Source organism: Hevea brasiliensis, chromosome 5 (genome assembly GCF_030052815.1).
Source record: "Hevea brasiliensis isolate MT/VB/25A 57/8 chromosome 5, ASM3005281v1, whole genome shotgun sequence".
Lineage (NCBI taxonomy): Eukaryota > Viridiplantae > Streptophyta > Magnoliopsida > Malpighiales > Euphorbiaceae > Hevea > Hevea brasiliensis.
The window spans coordinates 95,053,891-95,081,729 of record NC_079497.1 but is presented as its reverse complement, the minus strand read 5'-3'; positions in this window follow the sequence as shown (position 1 = coordinate 95,081,729).

The window sequence follows — 27,839 nt, the reverse complement described above, 5'->3', positions numbered from 1 at the left end:
CATAGCATGCCATGGCCACCCAATTAGTAATAAGGTTTACCTTAAATGAACCTATAATCATATGTTACCATGCACTAGAATCTCTCTGTTACAAAATCCCAACTCAAGCTGGAGTCATGGTTTATGTCAAACTCCATTTGCTATGAATATTATGTTCTCTTTTAATTCCAGTTCTTGATTAAAAAGATTTTCTCATCAGAAACTCTTTTCTTAATAAATCTATCTGTCCTAGCCAGGAACTTAAAATATCAAGAACAATTAAATGAACATAGGATTTTATCTCTATTTACTTAGAGGAACAGATTCCTTCTTGATCAACACCTACCTCCATATATAACTAGCAGGAGCCAACAGATGCCCATATACCCATACATAATACAAGTATGAAAGCAGTATCAAACTCAAACTACCTATATACAAGATAACTGTGCTATCTCAGGTCTAAAGATTATATGCACTGATATGATTTATGACAAAACATTGACAAGAGTAAACTCCATGTGCTTGTCATAAGTGTCACTGGTTCGGCACTTATCATTTATAAGTGCCTATCATGTTTGTTATATGGCATAAGACTCACCATTCCATCTTATTTATAACTCATATAAATAACTTGGGAACAAACATGAATACAATCTTTCTGGATAAGTCATGTCCTTATTATGAAGTATCCTCGATTGTGAACCTATTTATGATACTTTGTGTTAGAAATATTGTCACTCATATTCTTAACAACTTAAGAATAATATTTCTAACAAAATATTAATGGACCTTTTCTATTACACATAAATATATTATGTAAACGGAAAAGTGGAAATGCCTTTTATTAATAAAAATATGTACAAGATACATACCAAATGATATGCTCTAGGGCATACTACTAACAGTGTATATCCCAACTACCTTCAAACTCAATCACACAAGCCCGTAGCATATCCTCCAATATCTGAATTACCCTCTCAGACTGGCCATCTGTCTGTGGGTGGAATGTCGTGCTGAAGTTCAATTTAGTTCCTAGGGCTCTCTAAAGACTACCCTAGAATCTAGAAGTGAACTTAGGATCTCTGTCTGATACAATCGATACTGGCACTCCATGCAATTTTACAATCTCATTTTTGTACAATATGGCCAATCTCTCCAAACTATAGTCCATCTGGACTGGCAAAAAGTGAGCAAACTTGGTTAGTCTATCAACTATAACCCATACTGCATCATGACTATTCTGTGTCCTCAGAAGTCCCATCACAAAATCCATAGTTATCCATTCCCATTTCCATTCTGATACTGGCAATGGATGTAACAAATCTGCTGGTACTTGATGTTCTACCTTCACTTGCTGGCAAGTTAGGCATTTGGAAACAAAATCAGCTACATCTCTCTTTATACCCATCCGCAAGTAATGCTCTTTTAGTCCTCTGTACATTTTAGTTCCACCAGGGTGCATAGCAAAAGGAGACTCATGTGCTTCCTTCATAATGATCTGTCTCAATTCCACATCATTAGGAACGCACATTCTGCCCTGATGTAGCAATAAACCATCATCTCTCACAAAGAATTCAGGTTTCTTGCCCTACTGGACTTCTTTCAGTAGCTTCTGATATTTTTCATCACTCCGAGCAGCCATTCTGATCTGATCAATCAACACTGGCTGTACATGCCATGCAACTACTATCTGTCGATCATCATCAATCTCCAAACTGGCATGCTGTGCTTTCAACTCATGTACCATGGACAAAGGAGAAAATCTGAGACTTGCTATAGTCTTGCTACTTAAGGCGTCAGCCACCACATTTGCTTTCCCTGGCTGATAGTCTATTAAGTAATCATAGTCTTTAATTAGTTCTAACCATCTCCTCTGCCTCAAATTCAATTCCTTTTAGGTGCCCAAGTACTTCAAGCTCTTGTGATCTGCGTAAATTTAGCATTTCTCTCCATATAAATAGTGTCTCTAGATCTTCAGAACAAAAACAATAGCTGCGAGCTCCAAATCATGTGTTGGGTAGTTCCTCTCATGCGGTTTCAGCTGGCGTGATGCATAAGCAATGACATTTCGATCTTGCATCAGTACATAGCCTAACCCATTGTGAGAAGTATCACTATAAACTGTGTATTCTTTACCCGTGGTAGGTAAAGTAAGGACTGAAGCTTCAGTCAAACACCTCTTCAACTCATCAAAACTCTGCTGGCATTTATCTGTCCACTGAAATTTTACATCTTTCCGAAGCAGTTTGGTTAGTGGAGAAGCTGACATAGAAAACTCTTTCACAAATTGACGGTAATATCCAGCTAAACCTAGAAAACTGTGAATTTCTGTGATATTCCTGGGTAGCTTCCAATTAAGGATAGCTTCTACCTTGCTGGAATCTACCTTGATCCCTTCAGCTAAAATAACATGTCCCAAGAAAGAGATTTATTTCAGCCAAAATTCACATTTTGTCAATTTGGTGTATAGCTATTTCTCCCTTAAAGTCTGCAGTACAATCTGCAGATGTTTGTCATGCTCCTCTGCATTCCTCGAATATATCAAAATATCATCAATAAACACCACTACAAACTGATAGAGATATAGTCTGAAGATAGTGTTCATTAGATCTATAAAAGCAGCTGGAGCATTAGTTTACCCGAATGGCATTACTAGAAACTCATAGTGGCCATATCGAGTTCTGAAAGCAGTTTTTGGAATACTCTGCTCTTGCACTTTCAACTGATAATAACCAGATCGCAAATCAATTTTGGAGAATATCGCTGCACAAACAGATCATCAATGCGAGGCAATGGATATCTATTCTTTATTGTCACCTTATTCAACTGTCGGTAGTCAATACATAAGCGGAGAGTGCCATATTTCTTCTTAACAAACAATATTGGCACTCCCCAGGTGACACACTAGGGCGGATGAAGCCCTTTTCAAGTAGTTCTTGCAACTGTACCTTCAACTGCTTCAACTCTGCTGGTGCCATTCTGTATGGTGTTATGGAGATTGGATCCACACCAGGCATAACATTAATCTCAAACTGTACCTCTCTTTCTGGAGGTAATCCTGGCAATTCATCAGGAAACACATCTGAAAAGTCATATACTGTAGGGATGTCCCTCAATGCTGGACTCCCCACTTGGGTGTCTACAATATGTGCCAAGTATGCTTCACACCCCTTTCTGATCATCTTTCTGGCTAGTGCAGCCGAAATGATGTTTGATGGCAATAACTGCCTCTCCCCATGTATTACTACTTCACTATACTGAGGGAGACTAAAAGTGACTGTCTTCAGTCTATAGTCAATCATGGCATGATGCCTAGCTAACCAATTTATACTCAAGATGATATCATAATCTCTGAAGGGCATTTCAATGAGATCAGACAAAAAAGCGTGCCCTTGGATCACTAAAGAACAATCCCTATACATTCTATTGACCCTGACCTCTTGTCCTAGCGGACTTGTTATTAGCACCTCAAAGTCCATTTTCACACACGGAACAACAATGCAATCAATGATGCTAGTACTCACATAGGAATGGGTAGAACCCAGATCAAATAACACAAATACATCTTGATTAAAAGTTGAGAAGGTACCAGCCACAATGTCAGGTGTCTCAGCCTCTTCTCTCTGTCTCATTGCGTAAACTCTGACTGGAGCACTGCCTTGCTGTGATTGATTCACATTGCCTTGGTTGCCTACTGGACTACCTCTACCTCGCCTCTACCTCTACAAGGTGGTTGTGAATCTCTGGTGACAGGATTCTGAACTGTGCCTTCAGCAGTAGTAGGAGGTGGCCCAACTCTACGGGCACTGGTGCAGTCCTTAGCAAAGTGTCCTGTGGCTCCACAGTTATAACAGGCTCCTATGGCCTTATAGCATACCCCACCATGGCTTTTACCAAAAGTTTCACATTGGCGAGGAGGGTAGGAACTTCTGGTACTCTGCTGACCAGATGGAGGAGGTTTCTGTCCTGAATATCTTCCCCTACCAAACTTTTTACCACCTCTGTTGTGTCCCCCAAATTCTTTCTCTTCCTAATAGGACCACTGGAACTCTGATCTACTGACTTCCCCTCTTTCTCTTTTTCTGTCTTCTCTGATTTCTTTCTCTCTAGGGCTACTTCTGACTCAATTCTCTCTAATTCCAGTGCTTGGGAAATAAGCTTAGAGAAGTTATTATGTTTGAATCCGACCACTTGTAATCTGATACTAGACTTCAAACTGGTTTCAAACCTTTTACACCTTTCCCTGCTGGTAGCAAGGAGACTTCCAGCATAGTGGCTCAGGTGAGAAAATTCTCTTTCATATTCTGCCAGTGACCTACTTCCCTGTTTCAGACTTAAGAACTCCTATAGTGTAATGCCCCTAAGTTCGATAGTGCGTTCTACTGTTTCGGTGACCAGTGTTGTCCGGACAGCTAGGATGCCTAGAACTACACTTCGATATGAGTGAGGAGACATAAAATAATGAAATACAAGAAAAGAAAATACAAGAAAAACAAAGAAAAAATAATAGCAAAGAAATATAACCAAATTAAGCGAGCCGAGAACCCTAGCGATGGGTGACCGAACCGGTAAGTTGCGGCGTGGACCGTTGACTAGCCCTGGACCCTGGGGAACCCTGAAAAATATTTTTAGGACTTAAATAAATGTCTATTGAAGTATAAATTCCATTAGAAATATCAAAGAAAAATTAATTAATTAGTACAAAGAAAAACGAGAAATCGAGAAAATGACAAAAATTGGTGTTACCGAAAAATCAGGAATATAACTCGAAGTGGGGCATTTTGGTCATTTGACACCTAGAGTTGCCTTTTGACCTCAATGTTCATGAAAATAAAGTAGTTTTAAAGTTTAGAAATTACATGAAAAATTAAAGTTGGAATGAAATATAATGAACGAGAATTATGGGGTATAATGTGAATAATTAAAAGTTTAACATTACCTTATTATTTAATTGAGTTAGTGGACCATTATGCATCATATAAAAGCCAAAAGTGGACAGAATTTTCCACTATCTTCATTCATCTTTTTCACCTCTCAAGTTGCAGAATTTAAATTCCTCTCAAATCTCTATTGAAACACCTTCATGCAAGCTTTAATCTCACTCAATCTCACCATGATTTCCACTAATCCTTTCACAAGAAATTGTCCACACATCATGGGAAAGCTATAGCCAGCAAGAAAAGGAGCTTTGGTGAAGGTTGAGAAGTGGTCAACTAAAGGTAAATGCTTATTTCTTTAACTTACTTTATTAAAGTTTGTGTTGAGGTTATGGGGTGTATTTTGGGTGAAGAAATTTGAAGAATTATTGAGTTATTGGACTGCCCAATTTTAGGCAGCCATGAGAGCCTACATTACTTGAGTATTCTGCCCAATTTACTTTGTTAGAATTGTGTTGAATAAATATAGAAGTGCCAAGGATGAATATTGAAGTATTGGGAGGAGGAGGATTGCTAAATTGGAAGTGTAAATTCTCTTATGCAGGTTGTGATTGTTGGCAGTGTATAAATTAGGTTATAAGTGTAAAGTTGTGGCTCCAATTGGTATGAGGCCAATTGGAGGTAAAACTAGACTCAATATAGACCAACTTTCATGAAGAGATCTTGTCCAAATTCTGCCTAGAAGTGACCTAAAAGAATGACCAAATCCGGAATAGGTAAGTGCAGGCCTGAAAATTGACCATTTGGGCAGCAGTTAGTATTTTGATCATAACTCACTCAAAACAGGTCCAATTGACCTGAAATTTTGACCATGAATAGTTAAGACCTATATATACAAGTATTATGAAGACACCAAAGCCCATAAATGACCATAGGCAAGTCAAAAAGCTTGCACAAGTTCGGGTCCAAAAACTGGTCGAACCTAAAATGGCCTAAAATGACGTAAAGTGGTCAATTTTGATGCATTTTGACCAACAATAGTAAAATGACCATAACTTGGTTTACATAACTCAGAATGACCTGAAATTTTGCCCTGCATTCCATAAGACATAGATCTATAAGTTTGTAGTTTTGACCGAAACCCGAAAACTGAAGAAACTAGGTCGTCCGGCTAGGTTAAACTAGTATCTCGGAATCCAGCAAATTGCAAGAAAATGCAAGATACATGGAAATGAATTTGGTAACATGTACCAACCCTAAAAGACTATTGAATGTGACATATTAGTGACATTAAAACCAAATTTACCTAGAACGCATCGAGGGTCGACATATTAGGTCGACTAAGGAAATAATAGAATTCGACAAATTAATTATTGAATCTTATTCTTTGAGACAGTTTAAATGAGTACTGAAACACTTCAATTTGTGTTTCTCAGTTAGCAAAGACTGAGGGAAGGGGAAGGAAACACTGAGTCAGAGCCAAGAAACAGTTATCAGAGGTTTGTGCACAACTAGTTTTTAACTGATTTTGTTTTGAATATTTCATATGATTAAATGACATATTTTTCTTATATATTATGTTTAACAAGCATTGGATTTAATTCAATGATTATTGAAATTATTATAGTATGTATGAATTTAGCTTTGTGAAATGGTATTTCCACAAGTATTAAGCATTGTTATGGATTAAATAAATTATGTTTTGGAAAATTGTGATAGAACCTGTTTTGAATTGTGATGGTAACTTTCATGGAAAAATGCAAATTTTTGATTTGAATTGTGATGAGCATAAAAATTATTGGATATTGGAATTGACTTTAAATCGAATTGTATTGTGATTTATGCTCGCTAAAAGGATTGTGATATTGTTTTATATCTCACTATAGATGCTTGACTAGGTTATTACCCGTCTCTCTCATTTTTTGAGAAGATAATGGAGTTAATTGTGTTTTGATTACCTTGGTACGTGCACAGGCTTAGATTTTCCTCTGATTTGAGGTTAGATCTAAGTTTTTTTATCGTTATGGCCCTTGCGGAAGATTCATTATTGTGATGGTACTGTGCATGATGATTTGACCTCCCTGACCATAGGGAGTTAGAATCTAATTCGACCTCCCCGACCATAGGGAGTTAGAATCACATCGAATATGGCCCTTTCGGATTAGTCTTGCATAGTTAGTGAGATAAGAATAATTTTTGAGATACATAATGGTTTTTGAGATACAGAATGATTTTTGAGATACATAATGGTTTTTGAGATATAGAATGATTTTTGAGATACATAATGGTTTTTGAGATACAGAATGGCTTTTGAATAGTAAAGAATTATGATTTATGTATAATTGATTTTGTTGGAATTACCTAAATGGTTAGCTATGATTTGGTAAATTGAATTTCATGATCAAAGTCATTTTATACAAATAGTTCACATTATTGGCAATTAATATTTTGAGTTTTAGAATTTGATGAGTATTCAGATTTCCAAATTATTTGCTGCAAATTTTGTCAATGTATATTGTATTATGTTTTAAATTATAGTTGTGCACCACTGAGTTCACCACTCAGCGATAGCTTTGTATGCTGTCGCAGGTAAAAAGAGCAAAGAGCAGTGAGTAAGTTTCTTTAAAGACACTTTTAGATCAGCTCCAGGTATATTATAGGTATACCCATGTACATAGGTTTTGATGTATGCATGTAATAATATGTATGTAAATTATTTGAGCAGTTGTATAAAAACTTTTGTAAAATATTTTGGTATGTAATTAAATGTAAATTATTGTAAATGTAAGTTTGGGATTTCATTTATCTGAATAGTTTTGTAATATTAATTTTGAGTCTTGTAATCAATGAAATGTTTCTTTTATGAGGAGATTGATTTGATTATTGAGATTTAAATTATAAGTGTAAATGAAGTTATTGAAGTTGTATTTGAAAAAACATATTGGGAGCATTTTCTTTTGCAGGATTAAAGAACTGTTTTCTCAAAATACAGCCGACACTTTGCCGAAATTTTAAAAAAATTTTATAACACCAAATTTTAATCGATGATTTAAATTTCACAAAAATTGTTTTTAAAATCCCTTGTAGTATATCTAATGGGTTATCGGTAGGCGAAGTACGGCAATTTATTAGGTGTACTATGGGATCATGTTACATCTTACGGGGGAGTTGGGTGTGACATATAGCTTCTGGTCCACACAGGCATCTGGGACATATTTTTGTTTGAACTCCCACAGAAAGTCATCCCAGGTTAGTACTGGGGGTTCCACCAAACTATGAGGAATGGTTTTCCACCAGTCATGTGCGTCTCCCTGTAATAGTGATACTGAATACTCAAATCTCAGCTCTTCTGTGCAGCGCAGTTTTTTTGAACACCGTATCCATTCTCTCTAACCATTGTTCTGCCTCTAGAGAATCTACTGTCCCCTTAAACTCAGTAGCCCCATATTTAATCAGCTTGTCATACTGCCTAGCTGAAGACTGTGGTTGTACCACTGGTGTCTGTAGTGGGACTTGAGTAGGCATGTTACCAGCCATCTATTGGAACATTGTAGCCATCTGCTGTGCAAACTGAGCAAAAAACTGCTGTACTGAGGGGGCTGGTGTTGCTATTCCACTCACATTGTGTAGGGCTAGGGCATCCCCTTATACCTCAGCCTCTATAGATTAATCGACTGAATGATCCCCCTCTTCTATAGTCAATTTGAGGATCTTAGACCTTCTGAACAAATAACATAAGGAGATTTCCTCCTGTTAGTGCATATTTATAATGTAATGTACTGTATATATCAAATCAAACAATGACATTGAGCAGTTGTACTATGAAGAAAGAATATTCAAATTACAGGTCAAAACATAATTTAAAAACTAGCTTTGATACCACTAAAACACATCACACTCTACCCCTCTGTAAGGCATAACATGATCCCGTAGTATACCTAATGAATTACCAAACTTCATCTACTAATAACCCATTAAATACACTACAAGGTATTTTAAACCTTTTCTTATTTCTTTTTATAGTGGTGAGCATTATTGACAGGTGTTAACAATTTTCTTTTACTTAAGTGAAACCAAATAACAAATTTAAAGTATTAAAAATTTCTATAAAAATTTTGGCAGAGTGCCATCTGTATTTTGAATAAAACAGTTCTTCAAAAACCTGTAAAAAGCACTTCCAACAAGTTTGTTCAATCCCCAAACTCTAATAACAGTTCAACACAATAAATTTCTCAACATTTGTCATGTAACACCCTCCCGATAGCAACTCCGTACATTCTACCGTTCCGGTGACCAGTGTCGGTCCGGACAGCTAGAACATCCAAAAAAATATTTAAACTAAAGTGAGGAACCATAATTAACTCAAATATTAATAAGAAAAATTTAGTAAAAATTTTAGAAATAAAATACAACCAAGTTAAATGCGTCGGTGCCCTAGCGATGGGTAACCTAGTGAGAAGTTGTGGTTCTCGCAACTAGTAGCCCTAGACCCAGAGGAAAAATTATAAAATAATTATTGGGACTCTAGAGAAGGGTTATTGAGATTCTTAAGGCATTAGAATGCCAAGAAAATACTTAAAAAAATGTTTCAATCGGTACAGACAATTTTGGCCCGTTAAGCCAAACGGAGGGCATTTTGGTCATTTCGTCTTCAGAGATGATTTTTGGCCAATTTGTCCAGTTAAGTAAATAATTATTATGACATAAAATGTGAATAAATATTACTAAAAATTGAATTTAAAATGAATAGAAAAGAAAAGAAAAAAAATGAATTAAATGTGAATTTATGACATCACATGATGTCATTAGTGTGCCTTCACCCAATTACATGGTGACACATGGCATAAACTAACTTAAAAGAGGTCAAATGGGCTGGAAAATGAAGAAAATCAGACTTTTCTTTATTTCTTCTCCCTCTTGCCGTGAACCATTCCACCATAACCACCATTAATAAACTTCTAAACCTCAATTTCCCTAGCTTTCTTCCACCAAAAGCCCTAGTTGTCTTCACAAAAAATTCACCCCACACCTTGAGGAAGCTTTGGGCAGCAAAATTTTGAAGAAAAATTAAAGTTTTGGTTGGCTTGGATTTGAGCTAAAAGAGGTTAGTGACCTAAACCTTGAATTTCACTTAAATTTCATGTTTAAGAACTATAAATGTGTGTAAATGACAAAGAAATTTGATGAAACACCATTGGTATGCTAACCCTAAATTTTGGTAGCCATGGCTAGGTTAATATGGTGATGATTTTTATGGAGTTAACATGCTAGTATGGCTGCCCTTAATGTGTATCTTATAAGTGAATTGATAAATGCAATGATAATGCATGGTTTTGAAATGTTGAGTTAGGGTTTGGGTAGAAGAATGAGACTTTGATCTTGTGATGATGGGAGTAGGTTTTAATGGTCAATTAGTGACCATTTGGTTTGGTTTGAATAAAAAATGAAGTGAATTGGGTTGTGGGATTTGAGGTTGGAGTGGCTGCCTTGTGTGACCTGCAGGTTTGGATGTGAGTCCAGCCTGTTTGGACAGTCATAACTTGAATTGTAGAGGTTCATTTGGTGTTTGGCTAATTGGACATCAAATTAGACACAAAATGGCACAACTTTGGTAAAGAAACCATGCCCATAAGACCAAACTAAGTGGACCAAAACCTTGCTCCAATCCGGGTGACCTGCAATCTACCTGGGCAAAATGACCAAATGAACAGTATTTGGTCATTTGGCCATAACTCAATCTAGCAAGGTCCAATTGACCTGAAATTTCACCAGCAACAATTTGAGGTATAGACCAACAACTTTCAATAAGAAACCTGACCCAAATTATGACCATAACCTAGTCAAATTGACAACCAAACTTGAGTTACCAAATCTGGCAGAAACAATTTTACCCAGAATTTTGTAATCTGTCCAATCCGGCCAGTTATGGTTTTTAGGCCATAACTTGAGCTAAAAAACTCAAAATGGAGTGATTCAAAAAAGGAAATTCAACTAGACAAAATAAGGAACAACTTTCTTGTTGATCATTTTTCCAAATTCCCACTGTAAAGGTGACTAATGGAACAGTAAACTCAAAGCTTGAAAACTGAAAATTCTGTCCAATTCACTTTAAGCTTAGAGATGGTATTGGCAACCAATACCAACAAGTTTAAAATGCAAAATGTGGTATGTTGATGATATTTAAACTAATTTACCTATTGTCAATGCAAAAGTCAACATTTTGGTTGACCAATGAAATGAATAGTAATCATAAAAATTCAATTTCAAAGAATTACATAAATGAAAGTGTTAAATGCCCTAGTAAGCCTAATGTGATTGGTTTGTATAGGTTGGCATGCCAATAGGGTTCTGTTAGCAGTACTGCATATGGCTTCATGCCATTCTGTATTTCTTGGCTTCCCATGCCATTCTGTGACATAATAGCCTTTGGCTATGATATTGAGTTGTTATACCCGGGCTTAATCCCTGATAATTATCACAGCTTATTAGCTGTTCTATTGCACACCGGGAGACACAATGTGACCGATGGTGTGATGGTCCAAGGTACTTAGTACCCAGTACCAGTTTACCCATTTATCCAGTCCAGTCAACTAGAATAGGTTACTCGAGCAGTATTAATAAATCTTACAAAACTTCAATTGAATAATATTGCAATAAACATTTGAGACTTAGTTCACCCAAAAATGTAAACATACATTCTGTATACATGTTTTTATTTTATTTTATTTTATTTTATTTTATTTTATTTCATATTGTCACCACTAAGCAGAATTGCTTAGCGCGTCGCTTTTGCCACGCGCAGGTACTGGAGACATAGCTGGGGAGTCCAGCAGGCCTCATACAGGGTGAGCTTTCATATCTGCACTCAGAGTTCAGAGTCACCTCACATTGTAGTGCATTTGGTAGGACATTAGGCCATTTTGATATTTTGATATTTTGATATTTTGTAACCTTCTGTAATGTATATTATAAATTCATGTAATTATGCTTTTGATATAAGTATCTATGGAATATGTTCAGTAATAAATTGAGCGTTTTTCATTGAATTGATTGTGTTTTGAATTGAATTGAATTTTTGAGATACTGAAGTGAATTGAGAAATTGTTGAGAATATATTGGAGGTTGATTGAGAATAATGTGATGATATTATTGGAAGTGTTTTTAACAGGTTCAGAAGAACTATTTTTCCAATTTATAGCTGGCACTCTGCCGGATTTTCTATAAAATTTGCAAAAAAATTTAGATTTATCAAAAATTATAAATAAATGAATTAAAAAGGATTAATTGAAATTGGAACACGAATTGGTGTTCCGACACACTGAGTGGCATAACTTGCTCGGCTACACTGTAGACGGGTGAGGGGTGTCACATTTAGTGGTATCAGAGCATCGGTTTAGGCATTTCTGGGTCTAGATAGAGTACATACCATTGCATTGCATTTGTAAGTGTTGAGGTGACACTGATGTAGATTTGTTTTTTTTTTTCATATTTTGAATAGGTTATGGATCCTGCTTCGCACAGAGTAGTTGATGAAGAGGTGGAGAGTCATGCTCTACCAAGGGCTGAGTTTGGGGGCAGGGGAGAACCCACTCCACCAGTAGCTGAGGCACCTGCTCAACCTCAGTTTGCTCTATTCCAGCAAATGATCGAGTTTTACCGACAAATGTTGGGGGCAATTCCACAACCACAACCACAACCACAACCTCCACCAACACCACAGAAAGTCCCATTTGGAGAAATTGCGAAAACATGGGGCTGTAGACTTCTTTGGAAAAAGGGAGGATGATCCCATGGCTGCAGAAAATTGGTTGGACAGAACCATCAGAGTACTGAAACAGCTAAACTGCACCTCCGAGCAGAACCTGGTGGGTGCTGTGTCCCTACTTTAGGATGATGCATATCAATGGTGGGACACAGTAACCAGTGAGGTGCAACCTGAAAGGATCACCTGGGAATTCTTTCTCACAGAGTTCAGGAAGAAATATGTTAGCAAGGTGTATTTAGAAGAGCGAAGAAGGGAATTTATCAGTTTGAGATAGAGACAGTTGTCAATGGCTGAGTATGAGCGTGAGTTTGTTAGACTGAGCCGATTTGGGAGGGAGATAGTCCCTACCGAGGCAGAGAGGTGCAGACGGTTTGAGGAAGGGCTCAATGACAACATCAAAGTCATGATCACAGCACTGGAGATTATGGATTTTGCTAAACTGGTAGATGTAGCATCGAAGGTGGAAAGGGTCAGAATCAATGAACAAAATAGAAGGGAAAGACAACAGAAGAGGGGTCCGGGTCAGTCCAGTGCATTTTCTGCTCCCAGTAAGAAGAGTAAGGGTCCTCCTGCTCAGAGTTCAGGACCACCACAGGGTCAGGGTCAGTCTCAGGGGCCCAGACCGCAATTCACAATTAGGAGAGGCCAGCCCACACCATCAATGGGCAGCTCTCCAGGGATGGTGTTTAGGGGACCAGCCCCTGCATCTTCTGTCTATTAGTACTGTCAGAAGTGGCGTAAGGGGGAGTGTTGGCGAGTGACCGCTGCATGCTTACAGTGTGGATCGACAGAACATGAAATCAAGAATTGTCCAAAGAGGACTACTACTATTGCTCCAACACAAACTGACAGACTTGCTCCTGCACCACAAAGGGGTAGGAAACCTGGTAAACCTGAGACAGCTGGTCCATCACTGAGGCCTGCATCTGAGTCAGCTGAGAGGCCAGACACTAGAATACTAGCCAGGGCCTACGCCATCAGAGCTCAGGAGGAGCAAGATGCCCTGGATGTCATCAGGGGTACGTTTTCCCTCTACAACACTTCTGTACATGCATTGGTGGATCCAGGATCCACTCATTCCTACATTTGCATCAAACTACCCATAGAGAGGGGAGTTCCAGTAGAGGAGAGTGATCAAGACATTCTAGTCATAAATTCACTAGGCCATAGTGTGATAGTGAATAAGGTGTATAAAGGTTGCCCGTTGAGGATTCAGGGGTATGAATTCTCGGCAGACCTAATTGAATTGCCCTTCCACGAGTTTGACGTGATTTTGGGAATGGACTGGTTATCACGTCATCAGGCAATAGTTGATTGTAAATTGAAGAGAATTTTTCTGAAAACTTCTGAGGGTAATGAGATCACTGTTGTGGGTGAAAGGACAGATTTCCTGTCCATTGTTATCTCAGCTACAGTTGCAAGAAAAATGATGAAAAAAGGCTGTGAAGCTTACCTAGCACACGTGGTTGATACTAGGCAAGCTAAGCCAAACCTGAGTGATATACCTACAGTAAGAGACTTCCCAGATGTATTTCCTGAAGAGTTGCCTGGTTTACCACCAGAAAGGGAAGTCGAGTTTGCTATTGAGGTAATGCCGCACAAAGACCCATTTCCATTGCTCCTTATAGGATGGCACCCACTGAATTGAGGGAGTTGAAAACTCAGTTGCAAGAGTTGCTTGATAAGGGGTTCATACGCCCTAGTGTGTCACCATGGGGAGCTCCGGTGCTGTTTGTGAAGAAAAAGGATGGAACTTTGAGATTGTGTATTGATTACCGGCAGTTGAATAAAATAACTGTGAAGAATAAATATCCATTGCCCAGAATTGATGATCTGTTTGATCAGTTTAAGGGAGCCGGTGTATTTTCAAAAATTGACCTCAGATCAAGGTATCATCAGTTGAGGGTAAAGGATGCGGATGTGTCAAAAACTGCATTCAGAACCCGGTATGGGCACTATGAATTTCTAGTGATGCCATTTGGGTTAACAAATGCACCAGCAGCATTTATGGACCTTATGAACCTTATCTTCCATCCATACTTAGATCGGTTTGTGGTGGTATTTATTGATGATATTCTGGTGTATTCCAAGACCAGGGAAGAATATGATGAACATTTGAGGATTGTTCTGCAAACCCTGTGAGAAAATAAGCTGTATGCTAAGTTGTCCAAGTGTGACTTCTGGATGAGTGAAATCTCTTTCCTTGGACACATAGTATCAGCAGAGGGGATTAGAGTGGATCCCAAAAAGATAGAAGCAGTGATAGAATGGAAGCCTCCCAGAAATACAACTGAGGTCAGAAGTTTCTTGGGGCTAGCTGGGTATTACAGAAGATTTGTGAAGGGATTTTCCTTAATAGCTGCTCTAATGACCAAGTTGTTACACAAGAATGTTAGATTCGACTGGAATGACAAGTGTTAGGCTAGTTTTGAGAAGTTAAAGGCTATGTTGATAGAGGCACCAGTGTTAACACAGCCAGTGTCGGGAAAGGATTTTGTGGTCTACAGTGATGCCTCGGATAATGGGCTAGGGTGTGTATTGATGCAAGAGGGGAAAGTGGTCGCCTATGCTTCCAGGCAGTTAAGGCCACATGAACATAACTACCCTACTCATGACCTAGAGTTAGCAGCAATTATCTTTGCACTGAAGATATGGAGGCATTATTTATATGGTGAAAAATGCTACATCTATACCGACGACAAGAGTCTAAAATATTTGCCAACCCAGAAGGAGCTCAATCTTAGACAGAGGCGATGGATTGAGTTCCTAAAGGACTATGATTGCGTGATAGATTATCATCCTGGGAAGGCAAATATAGTTGCTGATGCTTTAAGCAAAAAGTCCATCACAGCTTTAAGATCACTCAATGCCTGTCTCTCCTTAGCTCAAGATGAAGCTATTTTGGCTGAGTTGCAAGTGAGGCCAACCCTACTACAGCAAATACAAGATGGGCAGAAGGCAGATGAAAAACTAATGGCAATTATGGCTAAAATTCCTGAGGGGAAGGAAAATGAATATGAGGTGAAAGCAGATGGGTGTCTATACTTCAGAGGAAGAGTGTGTGTACCAAATGATGGGGAACTGAAGACTAGTATTCTGAAAGAAGCACACACGAGTGTTTATGCTATGCACCCGGGGAGCACAATGATTTGAAGCCTCATTATTGGTGGCCTGGTATGAAGAGGGATATAGCTGACTATGTGACTAAATGCTTGACATGTCAGCAAGTTAAGGCAGAACATCAAGTTCCATCGGGTTTATTACAGCCTATAAACATACCTGAATGGAAATGGGATCGGGTCACTATGGATTTTGTTAGTGGTTTACCCCTCACCCAAAGGAAGCATGATGCAGTATGGGTGATAGTGGATAGATTGACGAAGTCAGCACATTTTCTTCCAGTTAGGACTGACTACTCACTGGAGAAGCTAGCAGAATTGTATATCAGTGAGATAGTTAGGCTGCATGGAATCCCACTTTCTATCATATCTGACCGAGACCCAAGGTTTATATCAAGATTCTGGAAGAAGTTTCATGAATCCTTGGGTACATAACTCCACTTCAGCACAGCTTTTCATCCTCAGACGGATGGGCAATCAGAAAGAGTAATCCAGGTAAACAACTGAAACCAATTGAACTAATGCAAATATTGAACTGAAATGATAATAATAACATGAAATATATGTCAGGTCCTTGAGGATCAGCTAAGGAGTTGTGTCATTGAGTTTGAGGGAAGTTGGGATAGATGCCTCCCACTAGCAGAATTCGCATACAACAATAGCTACCAAGCTAGCATTCAAATGGCTCCGTATGAAGCGAGGAAATGTAGAACCCCAGTGTGTTGGACTGAATTAGGCGAAGACAAGCTGGTAGGACCAGACCTAGTAAAATAGACTAAGGAAAAAGTGAAAATAATCAAAGCTAACCTGAAGATTGCCTCCGATAGACAGAAGTCTTATGTCGACCTGAAGAGAAAAGAGATAGAGTATGCAGTTGGTGATAAAGTGTTTCTCAAAGTCTCACCATGGAAGAAAATATTGAGATTCGGAAGAAAAGGTAAGTTGAGCCCTAGGTTTATTGGCCCATATGAAGTCATTGAACGTGTGGGTCTAGTGGCCTATAGGCTAGCTTTACCACCAGAGCTGGACAAGATCCACAATGTGTTCCACGTGTCTATGTTAAAAAGATACCATTCAGATCCTTCACATGTCATCTCCATGGAAGAAATTGAAGTACAACCGGATTTGACATATGAAGAAGAACCCATACGGATCCTGGCTCGGGAAGTGAAAGAGTTGAGAAATAAACAGATCCCACTGGTGAAAGTGCTTTGGAGGCACCATAACACCGAGGAGGCAACTTGGGAAAGTGAAGAGACGATGAGGCAATAGTTCCCTCAAATGTTTGCATCAGGTAAATTTTGAGGACGAAATTTAAATTAGAGGGGAAGAGTTGTAACACCCTCCCGGTAGCAACTCCGTACATTCTACCGTTCTGGTGGCCAGTGTCGGTCCGGACAGCTAGAACGTCCGGAAAAATATTTAAACTAAAGTGAGGAACCATAATTAACTCAAATATTAATAAGAAAATTTTAGTAAAAATTTTAGAAATAAAATACAACCAAGTTAAATGAGCCGGTGCCCTAGCGATGGGTAACCTAGTGAGAAGTTATGGTTCTCGCAACTAGGAGCCCTAGACCCTGGGGAAAAATTATAAAATAATTATTGGGACTCCAGAGAAGGGTTATTGAGGTTCTTATGGCATTAGAATGCCAAGGAAATGCTTAGAAAATTTTTTCAATCGGTACAGACAATTTTGGCCCGTTAAGCCAAACGGAGGGCATTTTGGTCATTTCGTCTTCAGAGATGATTTTTGGCCGATTTGTCCAGTTAAGTAAATAATTATTATGACATAAAATGTAAATAAATATTACTAAAAATTGAATTGAAAATGAGTAGAAAAAAAAAGAAAAAAAATGAATTAAATGGGAATTTAAGACATCACATGATGTCATTAGTGTGCCTTCACTCAATTACATGGTGACACATGGCACAAACTAACTTAAAAGAGGTCAAATGGGCTGGAAAATGAAGAAAATCAGACTTTTCTTTCTTTCTTCTTCCTCTTGCCGTGAACCATTCCACCATAACCACCATTAACAAACTTCTAAACCTCCATTTCCCTAGCTTTCTTCCACCAAAAGCCCTAGTTGTCTTCACAAAAAATTCACCCCACACCTTGAGGAAGCTTTGGGCAACAAAATTTTGAAGAAAAATTAAAGTTTTGGTTGGCTTGGATTTCAGCTAAAAGAGGTTAGTGACCTAAACCTTGAATTTCACTTAAATTTCATGTTTAAGAACTATAAATGTGTGTAAATGACAAAGAAATTTTATGAAACACCATTGGTATGCTAACCCTAAATTTTGGCAGCCATGGCTAGGTTAATATGGTGATGACTTTTGGGGAGTTAACATGCTAGTATGGCTACCCTTAATGTGTATCTTATAAGTGAATTTATAAATGCAATGATAATGCATGGTTTTGAAATGTTGAGTTAGGATTTGGGTTGAAGAATGAGACTTTGATCTTGTGATGATGGGAGAGGTTTTAATGGTCAATTAGTGACCATTTGGTTTCGTTTGAATCAAAAATGAAGTGAATTGGGTTGTGGGATTTGAGGTTGGAGTGGCTGCCTTGTGTGACCTGCAGGTTTAGATGTGAGTCCAGCCTGTTTGAACAATCATAACTTGAATTGTAGAGGTTCATTTGTTGTTTGGCTAATTGGACATGAAACTAGACACAAAATGGCACAACTTTGGTGAAGAAAGGATGCCCATAAGACCAAACTAAGTATACCAAAACCTTGCTCCAATCCGGGTGACCTGCAATCTGCCTGGGCAAAATGACCAAGTAAACAGTATTTGGTCATTTGGCCATAACTCAATCTAGCAAGGTCCAATTGACCAGACATTTTACCAGCAACAAGGTGAGGTATAGACCAACAACTTTTATGAAGAAACCTGACCCAAATTATGACCATAACCTAGTCAAATTGCCAACCAAACTTGAGTTACCAAATCTGGCAGAAACAATTTTACCCAGAATTTTGGAATCTGTCCAATCCGGCTAGTTATGGTTTTTAGGCCATAACTTGAGCTAAATACTCCAAATGGAGTGATTCAAAAAAGCAAAATTCAACTAGACAAAATAAGGAACAACTTTCATGTTGATCATTTTTCCAAATTCCCACTGCAAAGGTGACTAATGGAATAGTAAACCCAAAGCTTAAAAACTGAAAATTCTGTCCAATTCACTTTAAGCTTAGAGATGGTATTGGCAACCAATACCAACAAGTTTAAAATGCAAAATGTGGTATGTTGATGATATTTAAACTAATTTACCTATTGTCAACGCAAAAGTCAACATTTTGGTTGACCAATGAAATGAATAGTAATCATAAAAATTCAATTTCAAAGAATTACATAAATGAAAGTGTTAAATGCCCTAGTTGGCCTAATGTGATTGGTTTGGATAGGTTGGCATGCCAATAGGGTTCTGTTAGCAGTACTGCATATGGCTTCATGCCATTCTGTATTTCATGGCTTCCCATGCCATTCTGTGACATAATAGCCTTTGGCTATGATATTGAGTTGTTATACTCGGGTTTAATCCCCGATAATTATCACAGCTTCTTAGCTGTTCTACTGCACACCGGGAGACACAATGTGACCGATTGTGTGATGGTCCGAGGTACTTAGTACCCAGTACCAGTTTACCCATTTATCCAGTCCAGTCAACTAGTATAGGTTACTCGGGCAGTATTAATAAATCTTACCAAACTTCAATTGAATAATATTGCAATAAATATTTGAGACTTAGTTCACCCAAAAATGCAAACATACATTATGTACACATGCTTTTATTTTATTTTATTTTATTTCATATTATCACCACTAAGCAGAATTGCTTAGCGCGTCACTTTTGCCACGCGCAAGTACTGGAGACATAGCTGGAGAGTCCAGTAGGCCTCATACCGGGTGAGCCTTCATATTTGCACTCAGAGTTCAGAGTCACCTCACATTACAGTGCATTTGGTAGGACATTAGGCCATTTTGATATTTTGATATTTTGATATTTTGTAACCTTCTGTAATGTATATTATAAATTCATGTAATTATGCTTTTGATGTAAGTATCTATGGAATATGTTCAGTAATAAATTGAGCATTTTTCATTGAATTGATTGTGTTTTGAATTGAATTGAATTTTGGAGATACTGAAGTGAATTGAGAAATTGTTGAGAATATATTGGAGGTTGATTGAGAATAATGTGATGATATTATTGGAAGTGTTTTTAACAGGTTCAGAAGAACTGTTTTTCCAATTTATAGCCAGCACTCTGCCGGATTTTCTATAAAATTTACGAAAAAATTTAGATTTATCAAAAATTATAAATAAGTGAATTAAAAAGGATTAATTGAAATTGAAACATGAATTGGTGTTCCGACACACTGAGTGGCATAACTTGCTCGGCTACACTGTAGATGGGTAAGGGGTGTCACATGTCAACTCAGTTTTACAACAATTTTCCAGTGTTTCCAAAATGTGAGATAAGAGAATTATATCATAATATTTTTACAAGCCAAAATAATTTACAATTTTAGTTTACAACTGCTCAAGACCAAGTACAATATATACATACAGTGTACATACATTACAACAAAAACTACAAAATATGGTATACTCAATATACCCAGTGAAATCTCAAAATGTAGCACAAGTAGCCTACTCTGCTGCTCTGTCCGTCTGTCTACCTGCGACAGCAATGAAAAAGCTATCGCTGAGCCAATGTCTCAGTGGTGCACAACATTAAGAAAATACAATTTAAAACCATAAACCATAAATCATATGAACAGTAGATACTTAAAATCATATTTAAATTCAAAAGACAGTGAATGTCATAAAGAATTTAAACTCCATTTCACAATATCACAATAAATATTAATAAATCACACACATAGCTTAATCATGATTCCATAGTCCAATTCATCCCAAAAGCCAATGGCTATTGAGGAATAACATAGTTAGCTAGCAATAATATGTGTACTAATTTTATTCATCCTCAACAGGCACACACCTCCACACTTCAGCCAGAGAGGGAATTCAAAGTCAATTCGTCCCACTAGACAAGCTAGCGAGGAATTCAATCAATATACATGATGGCTGTGGTTTAAAACCATTTACAATATTTTTCAAGCAATAAGTATCCATCAAATATCATTAAGACAATTTTTAACAATTTAAACAATAACAAACAATTTGTCATAATTTATTTCAATTGAATATTCAAAAGAAATAACTGTTGTGCACAAACTTCTGATAAATGCCTCTTAGCCCTAACTCAGTGTTTCCTTCCCCTTCCCTGAGTCTTTGCTAACTGAAACACACAATTTGAAGTGTTTCAGTACTCATTTAAACTGTCTCTAACAATAAGGCTTAATAATTATTTTATTTAATTCTATTATTTTCCTTAGTCAACCTATAATGTTGACCCTCGATGCACCCTAGGTGAATTAAGTTTAATGTTACCAATATGTCACATTTTGCAATTCAATATGCTACCAATATAGTGCAACTTACCATTTTTACAAGTTGGCATTCATTGCCAAATTATTTCAAGCATCATTGTATGTAAATGTCAAGTTCTCAAATTTTGTGTGCTAGATTAGTCTAGCTTAAAGTCCTATTTCTCTTGGTTTTTAGCTTCTGGTCAAAAAAGAAAAATTGTAGATCTATGTCTTATTGCACATAGGGCAAATTTTCAGGTCATTCTGAGTTCTATAGACCAAGATATGGTCAATTTACCAAACTGGACAGATTGCACTAAAATGGTAACTTTAGGTCATTTTTAGGTCATTTCTGGTTCTGGCTATTTTTATACCCAAAATTATGCAAGCTATTTGACTTGCTTATGGTCATTTTTGGGTTTTGGTTCTTCATAAGAATTTTAGGTTTATGTCTAATCTATTCATGGTAAAAATTTCAGATTATTTGGACCTGTTTCGAGTGAGTTATGGCCAAAACACTAACTGCTGCCCAAATGGTCAATTTTCAGGCTTTCAAGTCACTAATCCGGATTTGGTCATTTTTCAAGTTACTTCCTGGGTAGAATTTAGGTAGACTTTCTTCATGAAAGTTGGCACATTTTGTGCCTAGTTTCACCTCCAATTGGCCTCATAGAATTGGAGCCACACACTTAGAGTTATAGGTCCATTTGAACACTGCCCTCTACATGTTTTTCAAACACCAAATCAAACACAAGTTTACCAATTACATCTTCACTTCCACACAACATTCTGCATTTGGCACTAAACAAAATCATTCACTTCTTTACATTATAGGTCAACTTGGACAGAATATAACCACTTCAAAATACACCAAATGCAGTCATAGTTTACAAAGTTCAAACCCAACAATGTATACATGTAAATACTTATAATTATCACACAAACTTCCATCATCAAATTACATACCTATCACAACTATTCCACAAACATATATGCTGCCAAATTTTTGTACAATATGCAGTCCTAGGGTCGGCTATTGCTTGAGCCGTAACTTCCCCGTGCGGTCACCCATCACTGCGGTGCTGGCGCGTTTAACTTAGTTTCATTTCATTGCTATTATTTTTCCTTTGTTTTTCTTGTATTTTCCTTCTTGTATGTCATTATTTTATGTCTCCTCACTAACATTTAAATGTAGTTCTAGGCATCCTAGCTGTCTAGACTGACAATGGTCACCGGAACAGTAGAATGCACTACCGAACATAGGGTGTTACAATGTTGACAGGTAAATATTGCATCCCGACAAATGCTAATAAAACAGAGGAGGCTTTGTTCGGGTTTTCACAGAAATAAATTATGATAAAAAAAAAATTTACCACATATTTTCTATAAAGTTTAAAATTAACAATGGACAAGACAAGATAAGATAGGGTGCTCCGACACCAATTGTGGCATGCTTTATTCGGCTACACTGTAGACGGGTAAGGAGCATCACAATTGTGGTAACAAAAATATTAGTAAAGGTCGAGTAATGGATAATCGAGTAACGGATCTTAATACTCAGACACTCAGAGAAGGAAGTTACTTGCCCAACTAGTTATACTTGGATCATTGCTAAAGATAAGGATCCCGAGGTATCCACCTTAATCCCATTCACACAAGGATACAATAAGTGAAATAGACTTCTAACACTGCTCAACTACAAAACTCCTAATCCTAATAGGAAACTATGATAAAAACCTATATAAAAGCCATCAAGTGTGCACACTAAAAAACAATTCATTCATCCTATTGTCCAGTTCCCATTACTGACTTAGGCATCGGAGCAGTGTTCCCGATGCTCTTCTTTCTTGTATATCCTATTTGACACCCATTACAAGCCAAAGAGGAGAATAACATCACTTATTTAAATAAATTAAATATAAAAATAGTGAAAACACTCAAACTATAATCCATTTATATAAAAAATTAATAAATTAATTTATTAATAGTATGAATTAATTAATAATGCAAAAAGTAATATATTTTATTAGAATAACAATAGAAAAGTAAAATAATAATTTAATTATAATTGCATAGAATTTATAGTATGCTTTTAAAACTACATAGTTTTGATTAAAAACTATGTAGTTTTGCATTGAAAGAATAAAGAATAGTTAATTTCAATTGAATTATAGTGCTTTTGTTATTTATGTTATTTTAAAATTAGTTGCAATGTATTTTAAACTTTTTTTTTCATGTTATTTTCTATTATTAATGATTATGGACTCATGTAATAATTTATTATGAAAATAATTGTCAGTTAAAATAGGTACAATCACAGTCCAGCTCCAGCTTATTGAATTTGAGATCGAACTTATCAAACTCGAGCTTTAGCTTGAGATTATTAAGCTCCCATTTGAGTTTGTTTTAATAAGCTTGTCGAGCTTGGTACGAGCTAAGCTCAAGTTTGGCTCGTTAATATAATAAATAAACTTAAAATGAGCCAAGCTTCAATCGAACTCGAATTTAACATATTTCAAGTGAACCGAGCTTGAGCATTAATTTTAAAGCTCAAACCAAACTCGAGCTCAAGCTCAAGTTCAAGCCTAAACCAATACTAATGCGCTGAGCCTGAACAAGCCAAAGTTTGGCTTGACTCAGCTTGTTTACACCACTATGTCTATATGCAAGCTTTAAAAAAAAAATTACATTCTTCTCCTCAACCAAATTCCAATAATCAAAAGTGACATGCCTCACAAAAGGAATATGAATAATCAAGGCCTTATCTCTATCATTGAAAATGTCATTAAGCAAATCCATGTTCCAACCCCTCCCATTATCCATCATCAGATCACAAAACCTTCATCCCTTCCATAACATAGGGAACATCACTAGATACATAGAGATTACTGACATCAGGCAACCAGGGTTATTGCCAAATTAAGATTGATTCATCAAAGCCAACACACCAACTACATCCAACTTATAACAATGGATTAGCTACCCTAATACTTTTTAAAGCATAGCTTGGATTAGTGCCCATTAGATCATCAAACAACTCTACCCTTGGATAATATTGTGCTTTAAAAACTCAAGACATAAGGGAATATGATTAGTTAATAGTCTCCATGCTTATTTACCTAATAAGGCCAAGTTGAATTCATGCACACGCCAAAAATTCAAACCCCTCACCATCTTGCTCTTACACATTAAATCCCAACACTTCCATCAACGATTCCACCACTCCTCTTAGTTGAACACCACTAAAATGAATTCTTATCCTCTTTAGCTTTGCACATAAATCAAGTGAGATTAAGAACACATTCATAGCATAACTAGGCATAACTTGAGCAATTGATTTCAAAAGCACTTCTTTTCCCACTATAGACAATATTTTCTTATTCCAAATTTAGAGCCTGTTCCACACCTTTTCTTTGAGATACCTAAAAATTTCCCTCTTATTTCGAACCACTGTGATGGAAAACCTAAATAATATCCTAACTATATAGTTTCACCTACATTTGACATACTAGTCACATAGCAACAAGCTGCATTACTGGTATTCCTACTAAATATAATGGATGATATCAAGAAGTTTATCATTTGGCCCCACACTGCTTCATATATATGTAAATAAGACTTTACCTCATTACATTCATTTGGAATAAATTTAAAAAACATAAAACTATTGTTTACAAAAAAAAAAAAATAAGGGTAAAATTAAAGGAGCACTTCTCGCAACCTGATAACCATGTATCAACCCCTTCCTCTCCCTATCTTGCAACAAGGCCAATAAACCTTTTGCACAAATTATAAACAAATAAGGTGATAATGGATCACCCTTCCTCAACCCTTAAGATAGTAAAATTGGACTGAGCTTATGGCTTTGCTAAACAATAATATATTTAACAGACAAAACACACATCATAATGTGGCCTATGAAAAACTAAAGAAAACCCAATTTCATCGTCTTTCCCTTTAGAAAAGTCCACTCAACCCGATCATATGCCTTATATTAATTTTCAATGCAAACATTCCTTCCTTCCCCTACCTTTTTATGCCTCAAATAGTGAACCACTTTGAAAATTATTAAAATATTATCAATAATTAATTAACCAGGTATGAATGCACTATAAGTAGGAGAGATTATATGAGGAAGCACCATTTTTAGTCTATTAGCCAAAACCCTAGAAATAACTTTATACAAAACATTACATAAAGAAATTGACATAAGATCTAACATACATTATGGGTTTTTCTTTTTTCGGAACCAACATAACATAAGTTTCATTCAATTTCATAGTTAGAAAACCATCATTCAAGTAATGCAAACAAGCAGAAGTAACATCCATACATATAATGTCCTAGAATTTCTGAAAGAATGTTGGATTCATGCCATCCAGACCTTGTGCCTGCTCAGTCTTCATAGAAAATATAGCTTCCTTAACCTCCTATAAAGTAAAGGCAGTAGATAACGCAACATTTTGATCAATTGTAACCATTTGATATGTACGATAAAAAATTGCACTTCCTTTAGGACTTAGGGACTGAAATAGGTTGTCAAAATAGGTATTACTTATTGTATCAAGCTTAACACCCCCATTTTTTCCATGCACTAGTATCATTTTTCAATTTCATTATTGTGTTTCTCCTCTTTTAGTTGATACTTGAACATGAAAATAATTAACAGTTAGAATCCCCCTTAAGTAACCAAAAATGCTAAGCCCTTTGCTTCTAATAAATTTCATAATCTGCAAGTGCCCTCTCATAATCCTGCTTCACCAATTCAAACCCAAAAAGTTACATCACATCAGTTTTTCCCTAAGAAAATTCATTTGCCTCTTAAAGACCCGCACTCTATCCTTTTACTACTTTAGAAAGCCACCATTACATCTGCTCAACTCTTCCCCCATAGTCTGCAATTTTAACCAACAAACAATGATAAGGATTTATCAACCATCTATGAGCCACTACATCTTTACACTCATCATGCCTTAATATTCTCAAACTTGAAGGATCAAGTACTCTATTACACCATATAAAAGCACCACTGCAATAAAAATAAGTGAGTGGTTTAACACTATTGAGGCAGTTAGATTCAACACATCACCTCCTAGAATAATTCCATCGAAGACCGAGATACTAGAACCCTACCATCATTCTCTAACCCAACATTTTGACTCCCTTACACACCCCTAAGTCAATGGGTAGCCCTCCATGGCTAAGTCTAATGTTTGTTGGTTTTACAACAACCGCAAGTGCATAGATCACTAACAAGTAATAAAGTGATGAGTAGAGTATCATTCCCACGAGGACCGCATTAAGTACCAAACTATAGTGATTTTAATTATCTAAACAATCGAATTTCATAGAAATAATAATTAGATATAAATTAAAAGAAATAAAATCTAAATAATTAACTAAACTTGAATATTAATGGACAAAGGCATTCTAGATCAAGGGGTTCACACTTTAATCAATTATAGAATTAATCTAATTCATTCAATAAATGGGAGATTGTTGCTTTGATGGAAATTAATCCTAAGGTATCCTAGATCCTCTCTCAAGGTATCTAAGGTGTATTTTAATTAGAGCCAAACCCTACTTTCATTGGTAATTAGTTTTAATCAAAACCCTTTAAGATCTATGATTAATTTTAGAACTCCACAAAGGTTATCAGCCTATCTCTAGGTCAGATTTCTTAGGTTCAAAATCTCGATTTTCTAATATTAATATTTACCTTTCAGTCATTCAATTAATATCTATAATGAATACTAAATGAGTACCAACACATAGCATGCATTAAGATCACAAGAGATTGAATCAAAGAATAAAATACCCAATGTATTAAATAAAATCAAACAAGATCCATAATGAAATTGAGTGCTACTCCCTAGCCCTAGAATAAAGAACCTACTCACCCATGGTGAGTTTTATAATGAAGTTTATAAAAAGATAAAGAGAAGACATGAGAAGAAAATAGAGTGAAAGAACCCAGAAAGAGAGTTGCAGCCTTCAACTTTTGGAACTTCAATTGAAAATCCCTTATAGCAATCTTGCAAATCTTGTTTCTCCCTTGCCTCCTTTGAAGTTGAGGTGCATCCTTGAATGTAAATCGGCACTTGAATGTTAATTCTCTTTCCCTCAATTCTTGACTTGTTATATTTATATCTGGTGTAAAAACCCTAATTTCAAAGTCCTAGAAGCCTTAGGAGTCCATCCGTGTCAAGTTGGAAGCAAAAAAAGTTGCATCAGAATTATTGTCAGGGGATCACTACACGCCCCGTGTAAATTTTTGCCACTTCGTTTTTCAAGTTTTCTTCAGTCCAGAGAGTTACACGGGGTGGGTTACATGGCCCGTGTACTGCTTCTTGCCCTGTATTCTTCACGTTTTGACCTCTAAATCTCTTCCAAACTCGTATTTGATTATAGAACCACATAAAAACACCTGATAAAATAAAAAGATCAATGAATTGAGTTTGATTAATATGTTTTCTAAAATAATAATAATAATGCATAAAAATAAACATAAAAAGGAGACTATATGCTCACAAAATGCAATGAAAGTTAATCTTAAATGTCTATATAATTTGACGTAATCAAATACCCCCAAACTCAAACCTTTGCTTGTCCTTAAACAAAATAAAACTTTATAAAAACTCATTTGGGT